Here is a 25,600-nt window from a genome sequence, read left to right as displayed (position 1 = left end):
GTTCTTGTATGAATTATTTATTAATACTTCCAGGTCCCCAGATGGATTAATCACTTGCTGACGTGTGTACTGAAAAGTGTTTTATCCCTCTGTATCTAACGTGCAATGATTAGTCCAAAAATTATGGCATAAGCACACAACGATCCTCTTCTTTCCTATTCACTATTTTTATTTTCTAAGTTTTACTGAATAAATCTGTGCAGGGAACCAAACACTTTTGTCCATGTACTATTCTGCAGTTTGGGCAGTTCCTCCAGGCTTGGTTGGAACTAGAGGGTGCTTTCTTGACTTTGGCCCCCAGCAAGAAGGTTATCACATTCTATCTTAAGTGCTACTTTGGAGACTATTTTCTAAAACTCTTGTCCTCACTGGTGTTTTAGCTCTCGTTACCAACTGCAATAAGTTTTCTGTGTTTGGACCTGAGTCTTAAGGTCTTATGTGGCTTCCTTTGCCAAATATATACCATCTCTTTGCACAGAGTACCTGCTCCATATGGATAGGTAAAAGCAGATAGCCATATTCCACAAGGCTGAATCTCTCAGGAATTATCCTCATGAAAATGTTTCATTCTTTCATCAAAGATTATTTCAAAAGTACACTTGACATGAGAGGCACTAATGAGGATGAAGAGATAGAGTAATTAATTGGAATCAGAATGCTTGCCTTCCTAGTCTTGAGAATGTAATTCTGATGAGGATTCTTGGTTTTTCAGGCCCAATTTGTAATATTTTTCCATCTAGAGAAAGAGTAGGTGCCTCTTACACCATACATCAGATCACCAATGTAGCAGCTGGGATGATGGTCTGTCGCTATTTCCAAACTGAAGTTATTTTTTAATCAATACTTCTAATGCTAGCATCCATTGTTTACACGTCTACCATCGCCACTACATCAAACTAAAACCTATCACAATGTTAATTATTCACATTTAAGTTTGTTTTTGGAGTGGTGACGATGGGGAGAAAATATTTAAAATTTTCATTAGAAGCTCCTAAGTCAATGAGGCCTTGAAATACAATATTTGATATATGTTTATGTATTTGTGTTTTGGGGATATAATTTTAAATTATAACTACATTATATACTCTGGTTTAATTATACTTTATTAAATTATTTATATGAAAGAATCATATCTAGGTTTCAAAGATTCACTTATATATTCCTTGACAGCTACTGACCCAGTACAAAATCCATGTTTTCTATATTCACCCTCACTGTTGTCAGCTGTACCTCACAATTCCCTTTTGATCACATTTTACTTCCTTTCTACAAGTCCTAATCATGGCCACCATTTAAGAACTGATTTAACTGTCATTACTTTTTGATAGTATTTGGTTGTAAAATATAAACCTATTTTTATATTTTTAAAACTGGAAATATTTGACAAAACTCAGATTCTTTACCATAATAATAAAGTCATTAATGAACTTGTATGATGACTTAACTCTCCCTAACTGTTAAACATTTACTAAGCAGGACTAACAAAGTCTTCAATAGATAGTACTATTACATATATGCTGTGCCTATAAAGATATGGCATAATGGTAATATCTAGAATATTAGTGTGTATATTTGAGAGGACCATTGCTGAAAAGAGATATTTCAAATTTTCTTTGTATAGGATTTGAAATGTGTAGCAATTTGCAATCAAATTTGTCATTAGAGGCAAAAATATCACCAATCCTTTTTTTAATTTGGAAGCACTTAGGTCACTCTCTATACATTATTTTACCTCTTTGTTCTCCCAACTCTTTGGTTACACTTTTTAGCTTAGACTGCACACTGTCCTGCAACTGTTAGTTTATATCTCTGCCATTCCCTAGTCTGTGAATGACATAAGGGCAAAATATGATTCATTTATCTTTGGGTCCTGAGTTACTGGCACACCTATAGAGTTCAACTAGACAACCTTGCAGTTTATAAGAATGTTTAAATTTAAAGAGGTTAAGTGACTTGCCTCAGAAAATAAAATTGCATGTTGACAACAAGCTAGACCTTTGTTTGTTTTTATCTAAACTAAACATTGAAAACAAAGACATTGACAGAAAACTATGAATGATCTTTTACTCACTAAAGATGATCTTTGCCCTAAGCTGGCCAACAGCCCTCAACAGTATTTAATAAAATTTGTATCTGCCACTATAGTATCCACACTGCAGATTATCCATAATAAATTACTCTCCTGACAACCACTATATTCTAATTGAGGTCATCTTCCAATCAATTGGTATGTTAGAAGAAGAACTGATTAATTTTAAGCATAAAATGTACTAGATATAATTATGAAGCAAATTTCCCTCCTTAAATTTCAGGAATAAGTAGGAATGAATGTTAAAGGAAGCTGTACTCTAGTTCTGAATAAGTGTATAATCATTTGATAAGCTTTTTTGAAACGTCTGTGAGAGGTAATGGTATTTTGCTACCTAACTGAGATGTTTAAATCTGATTAATCCATGGTTGTTTCATGCAAAAGTTACAGTTTAGACAATTCTACAGGCCCTGAATATTCCATTTTTTTCCAACTGGTGGCATCCAGTTCAGAAAGTATTCTTTATGTCATTTATCTATAAAAACTTTGAAGCTATGGATTAGTTTTATTCAGTTATACTTCCCTAGTCCCCACCAAGCAAGAAAATATAGAGATGGATAAATTTCATTTGCAAAGCATAGGTATGACTGTTTATCAAGATATTCTGCCCCAATTCTTATAAGGATTCCAGCACTGGAGAAGAAATTATCCAGGAAATAAGATATCTCAGAATTCAGTTTACTGTATAACCCACCTCTTGTCTACTTAGATCAGTAGTGATAGTATTGTATGCCATTAAGGAAAATGTAATTTATTGCCCATGTTGATATTACCATTTTCACAGTCTCAATTTTTTAGTCCCTTATGACCTTCTCTGGAACTGGAAACTGTTCTTCTGCCCTTCCCTTCTGACTTTCACAAGCTGAGTAGATATGCTAACTCCCTTCAAACTGATATCAAACATTGTCATTAAAATCCCATCAATAAAATAATTTTCAAAATTGCATTTGTTTTCCATGATTTGCCCATGGGGCTTCTCAATAAAAAGGAATGATTTCCATTTTAAAAGACTGTAAAATTGTCACCAGCTTCAATTCCCTGATGACTTTAATCTAAATAAAGGTCATTGCTATCCTATTACAATAAGGTTGTTGAGAAGGACCAAGAGAAAACAAAATTGACAGTAGAATCTCTGGTCATAAATATATTCATAAAACCTTATTACTTTAGTTGAAAACCCAGGATATTACTATTTCAGCTGTGCCAGTAACAGTAGAAATCTGAATTGGTTTAGATCTATATTTATATTGTTAGCGCCTATTTGGCAAGACATGAGCTTTGTAGCTTTTCCAACAATGGCCAAATAGCAATAACAACAATAAAATAAATAAATACTTCTGAAAAACCTAGGCTATGATTATGTCTAGTAGGAAGTTACCAGGAAATTGCACTAGGACTAAACATCCCTTCTAATAATTCTATTCCTTAGAAAGAGCCATATTTTGACATTGCTTTACAAATGTTGCAAAGCAAAATATGATTTAATAATTAATACTCTCAAGGATAAGAAAATAACCTCTGAAATAAAATTAATTAATATAATTTTATTAGAAGAAAAAAAATGCTAAGCTGCCCTTCCATATTTACCTTAGATGCCTATGAAATTGTGGAGCTAGGTTTATAGAAGGTTAACCAGTTTTATCAATATGATTCTGGCTACAAATTTTAAAGATTCTTGGTATGGTTAAAACTGCATACTGTGGGATTGGTTCTAACTCTTGGAACTCAAGCAGAGTGTGTTGGGAAATAAAGCCTTGAGATAAATTCTTTCCTCATTAACAAAAAATGTGTTTTTCATTATGTTTCTTACACACTTGTGTTAATTAGGACTTTAAAATTCTGTTTCTATATTAACCATAATTAATTATTGATCTTTATAATATATTGCAGATCAAATTGCTATCTTGATGTGTATTCATTTATAAACAATAAATAGAGTCAATGTTAATCACATTTTTATGCCTTTTTAGAAAAAAAAACAAACAAACTTGCTTTACTTTCAGTTACAAATGTTGAATCTGAATCTGCGTTTTCACTTCCTGACATTTCTCACAAGATGCCATCATCTGAGCTTTGTTGTGAATGATTCATTTCAGAGGAAAACACATTTAAGAAAGCAGGTTTGATGGTGAACTGGCAAACATTCCATTCACTCCTTTTTTAAATCAGGTAATGGAGTAACTATCAAGTGTCTGAAACATTTTCCTTTAAGCACCAAATTTAACATTTATTTTAACATAGGCATTTTTCTAAAATTGCACTATTTTATGCTTTCATGGGAAGAATTTTCTAATGAAAAATTTTTCTTGATGCTCAAGGATATAATTATGAATGTTATTGTATTCTTTTAAATAAAAAATATTTAAAATTACTGAAGTATATAAAATTATCTACTCCTACACTTAAAGGCCCTAAACTTATATGATTTGCAAATTCTGTACTAGTTTTTCAGAATCTCTGGCATCTTGTTCAATGAGACAATACCAAACTAACTTTCTTTTTGTAATTGAGAATTAGTATCCAGCAGTCATTAATACAACATAAGCTTTGCTTCAGAAAAATCGTGTTTGAGTATGGGGTATATCATGGAACTTGGTTAAATTAATAATCTAATGACACCTCAGTTGATGACAATAAGAGGATCTAACCTAGAGTGCTGTGCTGAGATTGAATTAAAATTGAGCATGTAGAGCTACTAGAGTAGTAATAAGCAGTCAATAAATGTCATCTATTGCTAATACTATGACTCTAATGCATACTAGATTACATATTTGAGCTAAAATCTGAGAGATGAAAAGTCAACCATGCAAAGACTGGAGTAAAAAATATGCCAAGCAAAGTTGCAACTGAGACATCCTTGAAGTAACAAGAGTATTTTTGAGTTACAGATATGAAGTCAGTATGCTTTTAGTAAAAATCTGAAATAAAGTTGGAGCCGTAAGAACCCTTCATGAAGGGCCTATAGAACATGGCAGAAAGCCTGAATTTTCCCTTAAACTCATTGCATGAATTTAAGTAATGGAATGGTCACAATTTGATTTCTGTTTTAAAAATATTACTCTCATTGCTTTTTATGTAGGAAACTCTATGTAGATAAGTGTAGGGAGACAACAGGTGTAGTATAGGTAAAAGTAATGGTGAGGCAGATTAGGGTAGTTTTCATAGAGAGTGAAAGGAAAAGATGTTTCTCTCTTATGTTTTATTCTTGGATTCCATAAAATTTGATTTCTGATTCTCTAAGGGAATAATAGGCTTGCTCATATTTTTTCATGGCTGGGTGCTTTCACATGCCGGTGTTATCCTATACAAATATATATATATTTGTGCATATATATATATATATTCATTTATATATCACCACTTTATGATTACAACATCCCCTTGAGTTTGTTATGTGTTGAATTGTGCACCCCCTGACCAGATTCATTGGTTGAAGATTTAATCCTTAGTATTACAGAATGTGACCTTATTTTGAAGTAGGTTGCCGCCAATGTAATTAGTCAAGTTTAGATGAGGTCATTCTGGAGTAGGATGGGCCCTTAATCTAATGATGACTGGTGTCCTTATTAAAACAAACAAACAAAAAATGTCATGTGAAGGTACTTGGCACAGGGAGAACACCAGGTTCAGATTGTAGTTCGGTTACCACAAGTCAAGGAAGTACAAGAAGCTACCAGAGAGAGAGGCCTGGAGCAGTCATTCGCTAGAGAGTTTAGCGGGAACATGGCCCTGCTACACCCTGATTTCAGACTTCTAGCCTCCAGACTATGAGGCGATAAATCTCTGTTGTTCTAAACCACCCAGTTTGTGGTACTTCGGTATAGTAGCCCTAGCAAACAAAGACACAGTTATATGATAGTACTGTCATCTGAAGAAACTAAGACAGAGAGGTTATATAATTCATCTAAGATCAGACAGCAGTCAATATTAGAGCTAAAGTTTAAGCCAAGTTTAAGCCAAGTTTACGCTAAAGTTTAAGTCACTCCAGAGACTGAACTCTGAATAATGATACAAAACTGCCTGATATGTGACATTGAGATATCTCTTCAGTGTGATGAGTTATGTGCTGTCTCTATTTTTTTATCCAATGCATAGAAATTTAAGATTCTTTTTATAACAGTGAAAGTATTTCTCAGAAACTTATATTTGAATCACCTAATTTAGCTTTTAAAATAATAGAGTTAATTAGTTGGAATTTATAATACTCTTTACGCTTATGATAATTTTTACAGTTTACAAAAAAGCATATGATAAGTAAGTTTTGTTTAGAAAATATTTTAGGGGCCTATCATTAATTAAATGTTAGATACTCTTAATAAACTGAATATTTTGTCACTCTCAATCAATCTTTTTTTTAAAGGTTTTTGGCAAACTGTGAAATTTAGAAGAAAGCCATTGTTTAACTTTTTATCTCCTAACAATTGTCCAACTATTATTTAATATGACATAGAGAGATGTGATGTACCAAGTAAATGTAGCTTGTAACCTATTTTTAGTCATACTCTTCTATTTTTATGATTATTAGAAGTTTAAACATAAAGTACATATCTTTCCATCAGTATTGCTTGTACGAGGGAGGAGCTAAACTGCATTTAAAAGTTTAAGGGAACATTGCAGTGGCCTTGTGCAAAACAGACTTGTTTGCAAGGCTCTCTTCTTAATTATCTCCTCATACCGTAGTTCTGTGCTATAAACCCCAAACACCATGTTATATTAAATTAAATATTAAATTGTATTTATAATTACTCAACTTTTATCCAAAGAATTAAAAAATGACTTTACTTAAAATACCAGCTTAATCAGAGAAAAACATTCTTATTTTATTGACAAAAACATGCATACATAAAGAAAATAATTCAGAGGTCATTAAGTTATCTACTCTTACCATGTCATGCTGTAGAGGAAGAATCTGACGCTCAAAAAGATGAAATTCTGGGCTAAATTCCCAGAATGAATAGTGGCACAGCCTAGAATAATGGCATACTGGTTTCTAAACTTTTAGATTTTTCACTTTCTACTACATTATTCTGCCTGTCATGACTTTACTATATTAGGAAATGATTTTCTTTTAAATCCTCTTTTTCTATATCCTGTCTACTTGTGCCATGTACTCTTTACTATTAGAAGATGTTCCAATGGTCAGCATTGCTATTTAAAAAAGACTCTAAATTTCTTAGACATTTTTCTTGCATCTACACTGCAATTTTATAGTTTTGTTTATCTTGAGAACCTATTTTTCTCAAATAATAAATTTACCTTTAAACAGGAAAAGTCACCTTCCTTCTATTACCATCTCTATATCCATTGCCCTGAAAATATGCTCCGTAATTAGTCAAATGGTTGTCACCTAATTAGCTGAACTCTAATTTTGATCTGTCTGTTCACTACCTTCTTCTTGACTGAGACAAGCCCTCGGGATTTGAAAGCTTGTCATCATAGTTTCTGACTGTGAAGGGTTATAGTTCACATAATTGCTGAATATTTTATTTGTCATTCAGCCTTTTCCTTGCCTCTTGCTAGGAAAGTACTACTTGCCACAAAAATACATTTATCTGTCTTAACCTTTCTGACCCAAGCCAGCTCACAATCGCCCAAGCTAGATCACAGTCACAGGTGCAGTTTCTATGTTGATGTCAAAAACAGATATTGTAATTTTAACCACTCCATACTAACTGTATTTTTTTAAGGAATAAAGGACAAAGGAGAGGTTTGAGGGCATCCCCTCTTCCCACTTAATTTTTAAAAAAATGATTCCAGCCCTCTTGGAAAATATCATATGTTTGGCTGAGTGGGCATCTTAGCTTTCTTTTTCAGAACATAGCTGGAATTATCTAAGGAGACAGAGACAATATATCTCAGTAAATGTCCCTTAAACAACATGATTCTTCTGTAGAATAATGCATTTTACTAAGCAACACATAAAGTCATAGAGCTTATTTTAGCAATTGACAGAAATTATATTCTTTAATACATACCAATATGCCACTTGGGGAAAATAATCATTGCAAGTCACAGTACCTTTAAAACAGAATGCTCATTAGGGAGAAGTAGTTGTTTGACATCTTTTCATATTGTATTCTGCCAAACACTTAACAAGTATTTTCAGCGATCTTAGGGCATGCCTCCTCTTGGGTTTCAGAAAAAGAATGGTTTCATGGTAAAGAAATGAACACCTAATAAGCGTTCAGAAAACTTATTGGTTGATTAGCTGACCTGTCTTTATGAGTGCCATTCTTCCATTCATTAATATGTTTGATGACCACTTTCCTAGGAAATGAAGGAAAATTGTTTTCACCAATTAAGGCATTAACTAATCATATGAGAGATTAAAATGAAGCCCTTCTCCTGAAAGCAGAGTCCAATAAGATTTTCAGTGACTACATCAAGATTTATCCCAAAAATTCTCCAAAACTTTTGCTGCCACATTCCCTCCTCAATAGGCTAAAATTCACAAGGTTGAGGAGATAAAACTTAAACTGATTGAATATTTATTCTTCTGTTCACTGTACATACTTATTACCCAAGACTCAGTCATTCATCATATTAAAAAATAAATCAGGAAATATAGATAAGAAAAACAAAAGGAAAAAAAAGAAGAAACATCACCCTAAATCCAACCACACAAAATTAAGCACTCCTATCATCTTGTGTAGTCTTTCAGGTTTTTCTCATGATATTATGTTGATACACTATTGGCATCACAACACACTCTGTTGTATAATCTGTATTTGTTACTAAATATTTTTAGTCATCTTTTTCTATCAAGAAGCATATAACTGCATTTTCATTTCGCAGGGCTGTGTGTAGTATAATAGCTTTAATATTCCATAATTTTGATATGCAGACCCCTATTCTGGACCTTAAATTGTTTTCAGATTTACAAAAGTATTTACAAATAGCCATCTTATATATGGTTAACCAGATATTCAAAATGATTTACATGAAATTTCATCTGTAGCATACACAACATGTTTTTTGTATTTGTATATTGTCCTAGCTTTTCTTTAATTTTCATTAATTATTGACATTTTAGTAGTATTGGTATATTTTACTATACTGTGTCCAAAAACAAATCTGAATAACCCATTTATCTGTCAGTCATTTTAAGAATAATGGTGTTGCAGGAAGAAGAATTTATGTATTTTATGCATTCTTCCCATTTCATGGAACATGGAACATGAAAAAAGATGTGTATGTAAGTGTCTAAATTGAATACAATTAATTACATTTTTGTTTCATCAAGGGCATTTAAAAAGTGAAACTGGCATTTTTATTTTGCTGTGAGTAGATGGCTTTGTAGAATATAGTGACTGTGAGCATAGTTTGGTGCCACTGCCAGAACTGTTACCCACCATTTCTTTTGGACCATCAGTGCCAATGTTAGCATAGTGAAAAAAGGCAAATCATGCCTTGGTATTATTATGAAATTAGTTTCCACTTTGAGTCTCCCCAAAAGAAACTTAGAGTCATCTCTCAGTTAGCAAACCACTTTTGTCTACCACTGACCTAATGAGACTGATTTAGTCATGTTGTCCATGTAGTCTTAGAAGCATTCTCTCAACAAGTATCTACTGAGCACATTTCTAGTCTGTGGAGACACATTAATGAACCAAATAGTGAGTCAAACTCACTGATGTCTTTTAAAGTACAGAATAGTCATCATATATGAAAATATTGAAAAAATATTGAATAGAAGCTGATTATTGCAGAATATTGTAAGATCTTGGAAAATGTTATTCATGATAAATTGATTTTTTTTTTTTATTTTAAAGGTCTGTTCTTTTTTTTTTTTTAAATAGATCTTTATTGGAGTATAATTGCTTCACAATACTGTGTTAGTTTCTGTTGTACAACAAAGTGAATCAGCCATATGCATTCCTATATCCCCATATCTCCTCCCTGTTGAGTCTCCCTCCCATCCTCCCTATCCCACCCCTCTAGGTCATCACAAAGCACCGAGCTGATCTCCCTGTGCTGTGCTGCTGCTTCCCACTAGCTATCTATTTTACATTCGGTAGTGTATATATGTCGCTGCTACTCTCACTTCACCCCAGCTTCCCTCTCCCACCCCCGCGTCCTCAAGTCCATTTTCTATGTCTACGTCTTTATTCCTGTCCAGCCACTATGTTCATCAGTACGATTGTTTTTTCTAATTCCATATATATGTGTTATCATATGGTATTTGTTTTCCTCTTTCTGACTTACTTCACTCTGTATGACAGACTCTAAGTCCATCCACCTCACTGCAAATAACTCAATTTCATTTCTCTATATGGCTGAGGAATATTCCATTGTATATATGTGCCACATCTTCTTTATCCATTCATCTGTCAATGGACATTTAGGTTGCTTCCATGTCCTGGCTATTGTTAAGTAGTGCTGCAGTGAACATTATGGTACATGTCTCTTTTTGAATTATGGCTTTCTCAGGGTATATGCCCAGTAGTGGGATTGCTGGGTCATATGGTAGTTCTATTTTTAGTTTTTTAAGGAACCTCCATACTGTTCTCCATAATGGTTGTATCAATTTACATTCCCACCAACAGTGCAGGAGGGTTCCCTTTTCACCACACCCTGTCCAGCATTTATTGTTTCTAGATATTTTTGATAATGGCCATTCTGCCTGGTGTGAGGCGATACCTCATTGTAGTTTTGATTTGCATTTCTCTAATAATTAGTGATATTGAGCATCTTTTCATGTGCCTCTTGGCCATCTGTATGTCTTCTTTGGTGAAATGTCTATTTAGGTCTTCTGCCCATTTTTTAATTGGATTGTTTGTTTTTTTGATATTGAGCTCCATGAGCTGTTTGTATATTTTGGAGATTAATCGTTTGTCCATTGTTTCATTTGCAAAATATTTTCTCCCATTCTGAGGGTTGTCTTTTCATCTTGTTTATGGTTTCCTTTGCTGTGCAAAAGCTTTTAAGTTTCATTAGGTCCCATTTGTTTATTTTTGTTTTTATTTCCATTAGGGGGTGGGTCAGAAAAGATCTTTCTGTGGTTTATATCAAAGAATGTTTTTCCTATGTTTTCCTCTAAGAGTTTTATAGTTTCTGGTCTTACATTTAGGTCTTTAATCCATTTGGAGTTTATTTTTGTGTATGGTGTTAGGTAGTGTTCTAATTTCATTCTTTTACATGTAGCTGTCCAGTTTTCCCAGCACCACTTATTGAAGAGGCTGTCTTTTCTCCTTTGTATGTTCTTGCCTCCTTTGTTGTAAATTAGGTGACCATATGTGTGTGGGTTTATCTCTGGGCTTTCTATCCTGTACTGTTGGTCTATATTTCTGTTTCTGTGCCAGTACCATACTGTCTTGATTACTGTAGCTTTGTAGTATAGTTTGAAGCAGGGAGCCTGATTCCTCCAGCTCAGTTTTTCTTTCTCAAGATTGCTTTGGCTGTTCAGGGTCTTTCGTGTTTTCATACAAATTGTAAAATTATTTGTTCTAATTCTGTGAAGAATGCTATTGGTAGTTTGATAGGGATTGCATTGAATCTGTAGATTGCTTTGGGTAATACAGTCATTTTCACAGTATTGATTCTTCCAATTCAAGAACATGGTATATTTCTCCATCTGTTAATGTCATGTTTTATTTCTTTCATCAGTGTTTTATAGTTTTCTGAGTACAAGCCTTTCGCCTCCTTAGGTAGGTTTATTCCTAGGTATTTTATTCTTTTTGCTGAGATGTTAAATGGGATTGTTTCCTTAATTTCTCGTTCTGATTTTTCATTGTTGGTGTATAGGAATGCCAGAGATTTCTGTGCATTAATTTTGTATCCTGCAACCTTACCAAATTCATTGGTTAGTTCTAGTAGTTTTCTGGTGGCATCTTTAGGATTTTCTATGTATAGTATCGTGTCATCTGCAAACAGTGACAGTTTTACTTCTTCTTTTCCAATTTGTATTCCTCTTATTTCTTTTTCTTCTCTGATTGCCGTGCCTAGGACTTCCAAAATCATGTTGAATAATAGTGGTGAGAATGGACATCCTTGTCTGTTCCTGATCTTAGAGGAAATGCTTTCAGTTTTTCACCATTGAGTGTGATGTTTGCTGTGGGTTTTGTCATATATGGCCTTTATTATATTGAGGTAGGTTTTGGGGTCTCATGTTTTGATTGTCATTTTTTTCTATGTTTTTAAAAAATTTCTTCTATGATTTCTATGCCCATTTCTGGAGAGTTTTTATCATAAATGGTGGTTGAATTTTGCCAAAAGCTTTTTCTGTATCTATTGAGATGATCATATGGTTTTTATTCCTTAATTTTTTAACGTGGTGTATCACACTGATTGATTTGCATATATTGAAGAATTCTTGCATTCCTGGGTTAAATCCCACTTGATCATGTTGTATGATCCTTTTAATATGTTGTTGGATTCTGTTTTCTAGTATTTTGTTCAGGATATTTGCATCTATGTTCATCAGTGATATTGGTTTATAATTTTCTTTTTTTTGTGTGATGTCTTTTTCTGGTTTTGGTGTCAGGGTGATGGTGGCTTTGTAGAATGAATTTGGGAGCATTCCTCCCTCTGCAGTTTTTTGGAAGAGTTTAAGAAGGATTGGTGTTAGCTCTTCTATAAATTTTTGGTAGAATTCACCTGTGAATTCATCTGGTCCTGGACTTTTGTTTTTTGGAAGATTTTTAATTACAAGTTTAATTTCATTGCTTGTGGTAGCGTTGTTTATATTTTCTAATTCTTCCTGCTTCAGTCTTGGAAAATTGTACCTTTCCAAGAATTTGTCCATTTCTTCGTGGTTGTCATTTTATTGGCATATAGTTGTTTGTAGGAATCTCTTATAATCCTTTGTATTTCTGCGGTGTCTGTTGTGATTTCTCCTTTTACATTTCTAATAGTATTGATTTGCGTCCTCTCCCTTTTTTTCTTGATGAGTCTGGCTAAGGGTTTATCAATTTTGTTTATCTTCTCAAAGAACCAATTTTAGTTTTACTGATCTTTGCTATTGTTTTCTTTGTTTCTATTTCATTTATTTCTGCTCTGATCTTTATGATTTCTTTCCTTCTATTGATTTTGGGGTTTTTTCTTCTTTCTCTGGTTGCTTTAGGTGTAGGGTTAGATTGTTTATTTGAGAGTTTTCTTGTTTCTTGAGGTGAGATTGAATTGCTATAAACTTCCCTCTTAGAACTGCTTTTGCTGCATCCCATAGGTTTTGGGTTGTCATGTTTTGATTGTCATTTTTTTCTATGTATTTTTAAATTTCTTCTTTCATTTCTTCAGTGATCTCTTGGTTATTTAATAGCACACTGTTTAGCCTCCTTGTATTTGTGTTTTTTTCAGGTTTTTTTCCTGTAATTGATTTCCAATCTCATAGTGTTGTGGTCAGAAAGGATGCTTGAAATGATTTCAATTTTCTTAAAATTTCCGAGGCTTGATCTGTGACCCAAGATGTGATCTATCCTGGAGAATGTTCCATGTGCACTTGAGAAGAAAGTATGTTCTGCCACTTTCAGGTGGAATGTTCTATAAATATCAATTAAATCTATCTGGTCTATTGTGTCATTTACAGCTAGTGTTTCCTTATTTATTTTCTGTTTTGATGATCTTTCCATTGGTGTAAGTGGGATGTTAAAGTCCCCTACTATTATTGTGTTACTGTCGATTTCCCCTTTCATTGTTGTTAGCATTTGCCTTATGTAATGAGGTGCTCCTATGTTGGGTGCATAAACATTTATAATTGTTATATCTTGTTCTTGGATTGATCCCTTGATCATTATGTAGTGTCCTTCTTTGTCTCTTGTAATAGTCTTTATTTTAAAGTCTACTTTTATCTGATACGAGTATTGCTACTACAGCTTTCTTTTGATTTCCATTTGCATGGAATATCTTTTTCCATCCGTTCACTTTCAGTCTGTATGTTTCCCTAGGTCTGAAATGGGTCTCTTCTGGACAGCATATATATGGGCCTTGTTTTTGTATCCATTCAGCCAGTCTGTGTCTTTTGGTTGGGGCATTTAATCCATTTACATTCAAGGTTATCATCGATATGTTTGTTCCTATTACCATTTTCTTAATTGTTTTGGGTTTGTTTTTGTTTGTCTTTTTCTTCTCTTGTGTTTGCCACTTAGAGAAGTTTCCTTAGCATGTGTTGTAAAGCTGGTTGGGTGGTGCTGAATTCTCTTAGCTTTTGCTTGTCTGAAAAGCTTTTGATTTCTCCGTTGAATCTGAATGAGATCCTTACTGGGTACAGTAATCTTGGTTGTAGGTTTTTCTCTTTCATCACTTTAAGTATATCCTGCCTCTCTCTTTTGGCCTGCAGAATTTCTGCTGAAAAATCAGCTGATAACCTTATGGGGATTCCTTTGTATGTCAATTTTTTTCCCCTTGCTGCCTTTAATATTTTTTCTTTGAATTTAATTTTTGTTAGTTTGATTAATATGTGTTGTGTGTGTTTCTCCTAGGATTTATCCTGTATGGGACTCTCTGTGCTTCCTGGACTTGGGTGACTATTTCCTTTCCCATATTAGGGAAGTTTTCCACTATAATCTCTTCAAATATTTTCTCAGACCCTTTCCTTTTCCCTTCTTCTTCTGGGACCCCTATAATTTGAATGTTGGTGTGTTTATTGTTATCCCGGAGGTCTCTGAGATTGTCTTCAATTCTTTTCATTCTTTTTTCTTTATTCTGCTCCGCAGCAGTTATTTCCACCATTTTGTCTTCCAGCTCACTTATTCATTTTTCTGCCTCAGTTATTCTGTTATTGATTCCTTCTAGTGTATTTTTCATTTCAGTTATTGTGTTGTTCATCTCTGTTTGTTTGTTCTTTAGTTCTTCTAGATCTTTCTGAAACATTTTTTGTATTTTCTCCATCCATGCCTCCATTCTATTTCCAAGTTTCTGCATCATCTTTACTATCATTACTCTGAATTCTTTTTCAGGTAGATTGCCTATTTCCTCTTCATTTATTTGGTCTTGTAGGATTTTACCTTGCTCCTTCATCTGTGACATATTTTTTGCCATCTCACTTTTTTTTTCTTTTGATGAGTGGGATTGTGTTCCTGTCTTACTGGCTGTTTGGTCTGAGGCTTTCAACACTGGAGTTTGTAGGATGTTGGGTAGAGCTGGGTCTTGGTGCCAGGAAGAGAACCTCTGGGAGACCTCACTCCTGGTGACTATTCCCTGGGGTCTGAGGTTTTCTGTTAATCCAATGGTTTGGACTAGGAGCTCCCACTGCAGGAGCTTTGGCCTGACCCCCAGCTTGTAAACCAAGATCCTGCAAGTGGTGCTGGGTGGCAAAAAAAAAAAAAAAGAACAATAACAAAGTAAAAGATAAAGTAGACTAGGAAACTAACAGATATGTTAGAAAGAATATGAAAATAAAAATATAGATGAAACAACAACCAGAAGGTAAAACAGAACCATAATAGTAAAAAAGAGGAGGAGAAAACAAAAAAAGGTGGAAAAGGCCTTGGCTGTGGAGAGGGAGGCCTAAGCAGGGGCTGGGTTTGGGCAGGGCCTATACTTAGGACCCACAGGGCTGGAAAAGGCCCTGGGTGTTGTGAGGGGTGGGGCTTAGGCTCAACAGAACAGAAGGGGCCCAGGCTTTTCTCCTGTCTCTTGCCTCAGAAGGTGGGGGACCCCTTCTTGGAGTCCAGAAGGCGTCCCGGTGGCTCGAGTGGGTGGGGCTATCTCCCTCCACTCTTCTCCTGCTCTTCCCATACTGGAGGGCCCCTCCCACCTGCCTCTCCTGTTCTTCCCTGCCTTCTTCCTATACCCCCAGGACCAACGCAGCCCAGGGTGAGCCTCTGAAGGTGTAGGACCTGGCCTGAGAGCAGACTTCCCTGGCTGATTGGGCAGGGGAAATGCTGGGTGCGCTCCCCCCTGATCTGAGCCCCCAAGGGTCCCTCTAGGTGTGCGAACCCCTCCCCTCTCTCAGCCACCCCTCAGGGGTGCTGGTCCTGTCTGGCCTCCACTTCTTCTCCCCCTTCAGTCCCCCCACGTCCTACCAGGTCACCTGGGGATTCCTCCTGTCTCCTTGGGCATTGAGGTCTTTCACCAGCGTCTGGCAGGCTCCCTAGTTGTGGGGAGATGTGAACTCTATGTCTTCCCGCACCACCATCTTGACTCCATTCCCCCCATAAATTGATTTCTATGGGCACTTCAATTTTAAGTGAGCTTAAAGGAAAAAACTTGGTAGTTGTCGCATTACTGATGCGTTTTTTAAAATAGATGAATAAATATCTCTAGCACAAAGTGTGTTTAAATAGACCTTTCAACTTTTGATCTTACCTTGAAAATTATTTACTGAATTAACTATTTAGAAATATATAGTAATATATATTATCATGCTGCCTATTTTTTGGAGAGCTAATATCAATGAAAATTTGTCAGCAAATATAAATCAAAGAAAATGGCTTAATCAAATACCACAAAGATCTGGTGTTAGTGAAATTTTCAGGAAATGAAGCTTAATCAGTGGATTACAAAGTATTCGTATGATTTCCTAGTGTGTTATTTCTCAATATCCCTGTAAAATACCTCTTTGGCAGGGAAAATAGACCCCAGCTGAAAATTATACAATTAAATCAGTGAAAATTAAGACTTACATCCAACCTATTTCTAAAATCTGAAAAGATTTTTCAGTAGGTAAAAACAGTTGGAGGCATATCAAGGAAGATCTTTGGTGACTTGTAGATGTTGCATGTGTCTGTCAGGCAAGGCGTCCCTTCTGTCAGGGAAGGCTTTAGGCTTCCCAACAGATTACTGCTTGCAGGTTTACAGATGCCTTATTTTACCGACTATAAAACCTAGGAAACCAGAAATAAATTATACTTTTCATCCTTATCCTTTATCCTTTCCAAAAACTTTCTGAGACTTCCTTAATCATGTTCAATCTGTCAGAATGCTGAGTAGAGGCTGCTGGCCATGGTTTTCTTTTGGGAGTTATAGCTCAACCACATAAGATTTATAGGCAAAACCAAATCAGGAGCAGCCATAGGGCAATATATTTTCAAATTAAGATATCTGAATGGTAGACCTTACTGAAGCAATAGCACCCAAGTCTAGGAGAGATGTCCTGTATAAAGGTACTAAAGATGTCAGGCTTTGTGTTAAGAAATGTGTTCATCCATCTCAGGCTGTAGCCTGGAGAGCAGGATGCTCTAACCTCCCAGGTGAATAGTGGTAATAATGAAGGAATAGTCCCATATTTTCTTCCTTGGCAAATATTAGGTCTATTTCGACATATGTTTTGTCAAAGATAAGTAAGCAGAAAAAAATATTTAAAAATCCAAAATATGGAATATATTTTGAAAAAGAAGAAAAAATAAGTAATATTATAGAATAGTAGGAGAAGCTGTCCACAATCAATGAAATAAAGGAAAAATATTTAGACAGATTAGATTTATGTTCTTTAAAAGGTACAAGAAAACATCACCTCAATGAAATGAAAGTGAGAGGTCATAAAGCACAATCTAGAAGAATGATAGCAGACCAAGGATTCTAAGATCCTACTGAGGTATAAGCACTTAAATGAAGACAGAGAAATTAAAAGTTAATTGAAAATGTAATAGCAAAATTATAATTCATTTACTTAGGAAACTGGAAAAAATGCACTGAGGAAAATTGCCACAGTGATTCTCAGGACATTTTGAGAAAGTCCCCTAGCATATCAAGTATAAGGCACATAAGCCAAACTTTCCAAGAATGAGATGGTTGGCATTGAGGAGAAAGGAAAAAAAAATGATACAAACTGATAATATTAACTTACTTGCATGAAGGAAAAAAATAATCAAACTTATGATAGAAGAAAGGCAACTTCCTGATTTGATAAATTACCTGGATAGCTGTCACCAAAGTGCTTACTGAATCCAGACAAAATTAGTGAAAAGATAATCATTTATTACATTTTGAGTTATAATTATAAAGGAAATAATAATCAACATATATTCATACAAAAACTACCAAGTTACTTAAAAAACACAAAAAACAAAACAGAAAAATCATATCAGATTATATTCAGATATCATCTCTGAAAGACTAAATGTCAGGAAAATGTTGATCAATATTTAGAGATTTAAAAATAATATTATATTAATTTGTCACCAAGTAATTTTGATTCCAGATACAATATTGGATATAGAAAATGATCTCAACTTCCTACTCAATAGTCACAGAAGAAGGAAGACCAAATTTGTCAATATAAAATGTGTGACAGAAATATTGTGTCCTGGCCCAAGAACTTGACCTTTTTGGTTGCCATGGCAAATACATTTTGATTTTCCAGATGGATTCCTCAGAATTTGCAAACCTGATGATATTCAAATTTCAGATTATTTTACTATCCCCATTTACTTGGATTCTATTCTTCCCAAACAAAATGTTGTTTGCATATTGGCTGCCAATGTAAGATACCTACAAAGAGATAATTTTCTAACAAGAAAACTTGTGTCCAGATTTCCTTTGAAGTTGTTATTTTGCAGTTCTTGAATATGGTAATTTGGCATATGGCTTATATGTCAATCCAGAATATTTTTAAAATAGAAATATCCTTAGTTTGTGAGAAAAGTTTGTGTCTCAAAGACTTAGGGCAAAATTTTGTACTATGAAATATTTACTAATGGGTATAAGGTCTCTGTGGACCCAAGTAACTTGTTTTACCTTTCTTATTAAAATTCTACTTTAGACATTAGGTTACAAATCTTTGTATCTTTGATTTTCATAGTAACTACAGTAGAAATTTCTATTTTTTCTTCATGTTTTATGTGAGATAATTGAGCATCCAAAAAGATAGGAACATTGACAGTATTCAGTTTTTTGTCTTGAAAGCCTCTTTAATTAGCATATTTTATAGACCTTTGTGCAATATGCAGACAGTAGAAATTCATTTTCATATAAATTCCACCACCACCTTTAAAATCCTGCTTCAGTAAATTGAGATTCAATGTATTCATTCTAATTCCTGGCATTCGCCTACAAAGCAAACAATATAAATTTTTTTTAAATGTTATATCTTGAAGCAAATAATATAGAGTTTCCTGAAATTTGATGTGCAATGAAATCTCATGAATCCTAGATTATTCCAGCAATACTTTTATTGCCTCAACTTCTCCTAGATATACTCAATGAATAAAATTGAAAATAGTAGGAGTTGCGGTATTTTTACTAGTATCATCAGTGAAACATTTATCACGTGTTTTAAAAGCATGATAAGCTCAGATTTCTTTTTTTTTAATTGAAGTATAGTTGTTTTACAGTGATGTGTTAATTACTGCTGTATAAGAAAGTGATTCAGCTGTATATATATATACATTCTTTTTTTCTTTTTATATTCTTTTCCATTATGGTTTATGATAGATATTGAATATAGTTCCCTGTGCTATACAGTAGGACCTTGTTGTTTATCCATTCTATAGATAAAAGCTTACATCTGCTAACCCCAACCCCCCACTCTATCCCTCCCCCAGTCCCCTCCTCCTTGGCAACCACCAGTCTGTTCTTTATGTCTGTGATTCTGTTTCTGTTTCATAGATACACTCATTTGTGTCACATTTTAGATTCCACATATAAGTGATATCATATGGTATTTATCTTACTCTTTCTGACTTACTTCACTTAGTATGACAATCTCTAGTTGCAAGCTCAGGTTTCTTAATTAGGAGAGTATAGTTCACTTTAGGCATACTGCAACAATGAAAGGATAAAATGGGAAAGCTTCTCTGAAAGCCGCATTTTGAAAATGCCAGATCCTTGTTTAGGGCTCAGCATCTGGGAATGATATGCTGTGGCTATTGTATCTGGACTCTGGGTAATCTCTCCGTTTTTGAGAAATAGAGCTCAAGTTTGCTGCTAAGTTGATTTCTGTCTTTCTTTGATAGATACATGATGAATCTGTGTATATTTAACTAGAGAAATTAATGGATGCTAGTTATAACTTTGCTAGAGGTGTATACTATTAAAATTCTTTGAGTCACATGTTGGAGGATGTAGTTACTGGAATTGCTATATTTTATTTGGATAGAAGAAAATAGAACTGAATTTGGATACACATCAAAAACAAATGTTTTCTGAAATTGAAGCTTTGTATAAACCAAAGAGGTGCAACTGGCCATCACATCTCCTTATGTATTTGAAATAAAGGGATTTTGTAATGGGACTGCTGAAGTCAGAATAAATTGTTCTGTCATATATAGTAGTTTTCTGGTATGAGTTATATTTCTTTTATGTGGGGAATAGAATGGAATTGTTACTGTGTGCATGCATGTGCAAGGACTCCTTGGTGAAAACCATAATGGAAAATAAAATTACCCTTTTTCATCTTGAGACAAAACTGCATGTACTAGTTATTTATAGCTGCATAACAAATTATCCCAAAGTGACTTAAGATAACCATAAGCATAATAAATGTTTCTGCTTGTGTTAATAAATGTTTATGGTTATGTTCAGACCCTCATAATTTTGAGGATCTGAAGTGTCTTGATTGAGCAGTTCTTGAACTGGGTTGGGTCTGTTTCTAAGAGACATTAACCAGGGTTGTAGTCTTCTGAAGGATTGACTGGGTCTGGAAGTTCTACTACAAAGTTTACTCACACATCTGGCTGGCAAATCGGTGTTGATTGTTGGTGAGAGGTCCTAGTTCCTCTACAAGTGGGCCTCTGTACAGGGCTGCTTCAACATCCACGTGACATATTGGATGGCTTCTCCAAGAGCAAGTGATACAATGAAGGCAGAAATTTTAATGTATTTTTTGACCTAACCTCAAAAGTCGCATAGTATGGTGTACAAAATATCTAACTGGCCACAAATCAGCCTTGTTCGCTGTGGGAGGGAACTACACACACATGGGTCCTTATAAGATATCCAGGAGAGTCAGAGTCAGAGGAGGGGAATGTGATGACATAACCAGAGGTCAAATTGATATGACCATGAGCCAAGGACTGTGGATAGCTTTTGATGCTGAAAAAGGCAAGGAACAGATTCTCCCCTAAAGCCCCCAGAAGAAATGCTGCTCTGGTGACACCTTGATTTCAGCGGTCTGAGATCCATTTTGGACTTCTGACCACCAACTTGTAAGAAACTAAATTTGTATTGTTTATAGCCTCTATGTTTGTCGTAATTTGTTGCAGCAGAAATAGGAAACTAATACAACATTTTCCTGCATATGCCTTGGATTTGGTTTTGCCCAGAAGGCATTGCTTACTTTTAACATGTTTTCCCACCTGGAGAGGCTGGGAATTTTCAAACCCAGAAGGTTGTTGCTCTCTTATGTTCAACAATTTTATTTTAAATCATTCTCTTGCATTTTACTATACACATCAAGAGGAGACGAGATGGCACATTCAACTCTCTGCTTGCAAATATTCCTATCTAGATATGATAGTATATTAAGTATTTCATCTCCTTTCCAAATTATAATAGACATACTTTCTACCACTACACAATCTTCTGCTTTCTCTTGTTTTTCTGCTATTTATTATGAATAGATCACTAAGACTTATGTAAATGCTCTTCTGGATAAATTTTGTTAGAAACAGTAAGTTTCCAAAACAGTGGGACTAAGTATGTGCTGTAAATTTATATTTTGTACAACTAGTGAAATAAAGAATTTGAACTAATTGGGCAATTCAATTTCAAAATTAAATTATTAGGATTTAAAACTAAGAATTTTATTGATAAATATGGGGCCAATTCATATAACGATTATGTTGATTTTGCCATTATATTTCATCAAATATTTATTTACATTTATTCTATTTTGGTATAGGTAATGAAAATTTTATTTAGCTATTTAAATAATGTTTGCTTTCTTCAATACTATATTGAATTACATATACAATGCATTTTCAAATATATGATTAAATCATATTTTGATTTACACAATAATGGTATTTACAGTATTTTTTTAGCACAAACATGCTATTCTATAAAACACTGACATACAATTTTATTTTATTCATTCGACTATGTGCATGTCTCAGTGCTGGTTTATTATGTCATAATAGTTTAGAAAAAATAAACTTGGAATTACATGCTTGCTTGGAAAATACATGTCATTAAATAAACAGTTTCAGTGTAAAATATGATTTTTACTAAACTGATACATTTGAATTAACACAAATGGAGGTTTTCTTAAAATGTCTGTACATATTCTAATTATTTCTCTAGGAAAATTTCTGCTAGTCCTTTCTCTTGCTATGTTTCTCATATAATTCATCTCACCACTGATAGACTCTTCAAAAAGCAGAACTTACAGATTATACTTTTTCCTCAAATCATTCTTAATTGGACAGGCACACAATGGAGCATGATTATTTTATTGGTTGATATTATGTACATGTGTACTCATCAAACATCTACCTAGTATAATTTCTACATTCCCCAAAATCCAACCTGCTACAGATAATCTCACCTGCTAGATTAACATTCTGTCCCCATTTCCTGCTCTCATCATCACTTTTTGAAAGCAGTTATTTTGTCTCTGGATACATGAAGTGAGATACTAATATGACATTTAGATTGCTAGCACATCTGGCCACTAGCAACAAGTATAATTTCCTAAATTAGTTGGTCATGAGGGAGTCAGGACCTGAATGAATATAATACAGGCTAGGTAAATTTACTGTATCAGTTATGAAGTGTTGACGCAAAATTGCTGACTTGTATGGACACCAGAGCAGGGAAAGCATAAACATCAAGAGGTCAAAGTGAGGACACTGAGTGCTTCAAGTTGGATCCAGGGATGCTGGAAGGGAAGTGAGAGGGCATTGAAAACAAACTTGGCCTATTTCAAAATTTTGCCTACAGCTATAATATACCTCTGTAAATATCTCCATCACTGATTTGTGCCTGTCACACCTGTCATTTTGTCACATCATCATTACAGCCTACATCTTTTTTGCGTGTGAAAACTGATTGCTGCCACCTACCAATTCTCATGCTTTTTACAAATCTCCATGTATTTCCTTCTTCGTATCTGATTTTCTTCTGTCTTCTTCACTTTAAAGCATTAACATTTAACTTTATAATTTGATTTCTATTCTTTTTCCAACTAGCAGCCCTCATTTCTCCCTTGTGATTTGCAATTAAAATTAAATTTCTCTTGGCACCTGTTCTTTCTCCCTATTTGAAAACAAGAAAAAATAATCTAAATATAAATGTAAATTTCCTAGAGCAATACAAATTCCAGTAATTAATGGAAAGAACCACATGATTACTGTATGCCAAGTATAAAATAATTGAATGTATGACTGAAAAACTTAAATTTACCTTTTTTCTATCTAGACATGTTTGTTTTCTAGCTAACTCAAATGCTAATTCACATATGAAAATTCCATCATAATGAACCATCCATATGATGATAATCCAAATCTGAGTATCATCGTATCAGATCATGTTGTTCTGGGTCTGATCATTTTAGAATACAGAAAAATAAAATAAATAATTTTATCTGTTTCTCAAAACGTATTTCCTCTGTTCTATTTTTATTTAAAGAAATATCAAGTAAAACTTTTTTCTTTTTTATCAGTAAGAGTTAATTTTAAGTAGGGCTCAGAATACAAGGAGAGAATACCTTATAAGTGTCACTACACAACTGCTCACAACCAAATTCTGTGAGTCATCCTTGATTTTTTTCCCTCATCTCCACATTCAACCCACTAACAAGTCCTTTGGTATTACTTCTGAAATATATTTTCAGTGTATCCATTTATATCCATTTCTAGTACCACCATCATAGGTCAAACTCTCATTTCATTTTTGATGTACTGGAGTGGTCTTTTAGCTTTGTTTGTTTTTTTGCTTTTTCCATGCTTGCTGTTTCTCCAACCTCCTAATTCATTTGGTCAGTCTTAACATTTCTCCTGAAGTCTGGTGAAGCCTATGGGCCATTTCCCAGAATAATTGTTTCTAAACAATATTTTGAGTTAAGGGAAAATAATTTTGAATTACAGGGAAAATAATTACAGTGACCCGAGAACAACAGTGGGGGTGAGGGGAACCACTCCACCATTCAGTGGAAAATCCCTCTCTGTCTGAGGTTCCACATCTGTGGATTAAACCAACCGAGGATTGTGTAGTACCATAGTATGTAGTTACTGAAAAAAACCCACATATAAGTGGTTCACTGTACATTTAAATATGCCCTAAATATTTGTAAAGTATAAATCAATTCATGTCATAATTCTATTTAATGGATTCTCATTTAATTAAAAGAAAAAAATTTTCTGCTTATCATGACCAAAAAGATTCAACTGACCTACCTCTTCAATGTCTACCAATTGTCCCTTACTTACCAGTCTCTAGCTAAATATATTTTATTTTCCATCAATATCCAAACTCTTTCTGTCCTCATGGTATTTGAATTTGATGTTCCCTGTGTCTGTCTTACATGTCACCTTAAATCCTCCTCCAGCCAGATCTCTTTTTTATTGTACACTTAGTTCCCACAAAATTATAGTGTATAAAGTGTTTATTCTTAACTTATTGATCAAATTGGTAACAGTAAATTAAAAATGGTCATTGCTTTCAAAAGCCAGTAGTTGAAAGCTTCATTCCAAGGACGGTTAGATTTTTTCTAATGTTTGCACTATTTGAAAATTTTGACATTTTCCATCACCATGTGTCTTGCCTTGAATTTGGACATGATAAAAATGCAGTATGTTTTCTTACTGACAGATTGAAACGGTAGAGAATGGAGTTTTTTATTAATCTTTTGAAATTGCTTTGTCTATACTCCTGCAAAATATAAATGAATAAACATACTTTTGGTCATTTTTTAAACTATATATGGGAAAATCCAAAAACTTAAATATTAAAACAAATTACTTTGTGGTTTAATGAAGTATATAAAAAAATAAGGTTATGTTTTAACATATGCTTTTTTGAAATTAGTGATTCATGAAAATGTATCATATTGCTTAACTGGCTAAGCTCAACAGTGTGTACTAATAATCAATGACAGAAAAAAAAAAAGAGTTAAACCACTAATGGCCTGAAAATTACTGAAGGGTAGTTCCAAAAAATGTATTTAGCTGGGCAAGGATTATTTATGAAAAGAATCAACTGAGACAAAATGCTATAATGTTCATTAAACTAGTGAGGGAAGCAGAGAATGGACTTGAGGACACGGGGAGGGGGGAAGGGTAAGCTGGGACGAAGTGAGAGAGCGGCATGGACATATATACACTACCAAATGTAAAATAGCTAGTGGGAAGCAGCCACATAGCACAGGGAGATCAGCTCGGTGCTTTGTGACCACCTAGAGGGGTGAGATAGGGAGGATGGGAGGGAGACGCAAGAGAGAGGAGATATGGGGATATATGTATATGTATAGCTGATTCACTTTGTTCTACAGCAGAAACTAACACACCATTGTAAAGCAATTATACTCCAATAAAGATGTTAAAAAAAAAAAAATCATACTTTAAGGGCATTTCCTTAGGGTCAGAATTCAAACTAACAATGCCATTTTGTTCTGAAGTGTTTCATTGAAATTTAGTCTGGCATTTAAAAAATTGGGCATAATATGATTAGGAATAGAAATGGTTGTGAATTTCCTGT

The sequence above is a fragment of the Eubalaena glacialis genome, chromosome 6 (assembly GCF_028564815.1).
Source record: "Eubalaena glacialis isolate mEubGla1 chromosome 6, mEubGla1.1.hap2.+ XY, whole genome shotgun sequence".
NCBI classification, from domain to species: Eukaryota; Metazoa; Chordata; class Mammalia; order Artiodactyla; family Balaenidae; genus Eubalaena; species Eubalaena glacialis.
The sequence above is the reverse complement of the archived record's forward strand: the minus strand, read 5'-3'. Positions refer to the sequence as shown.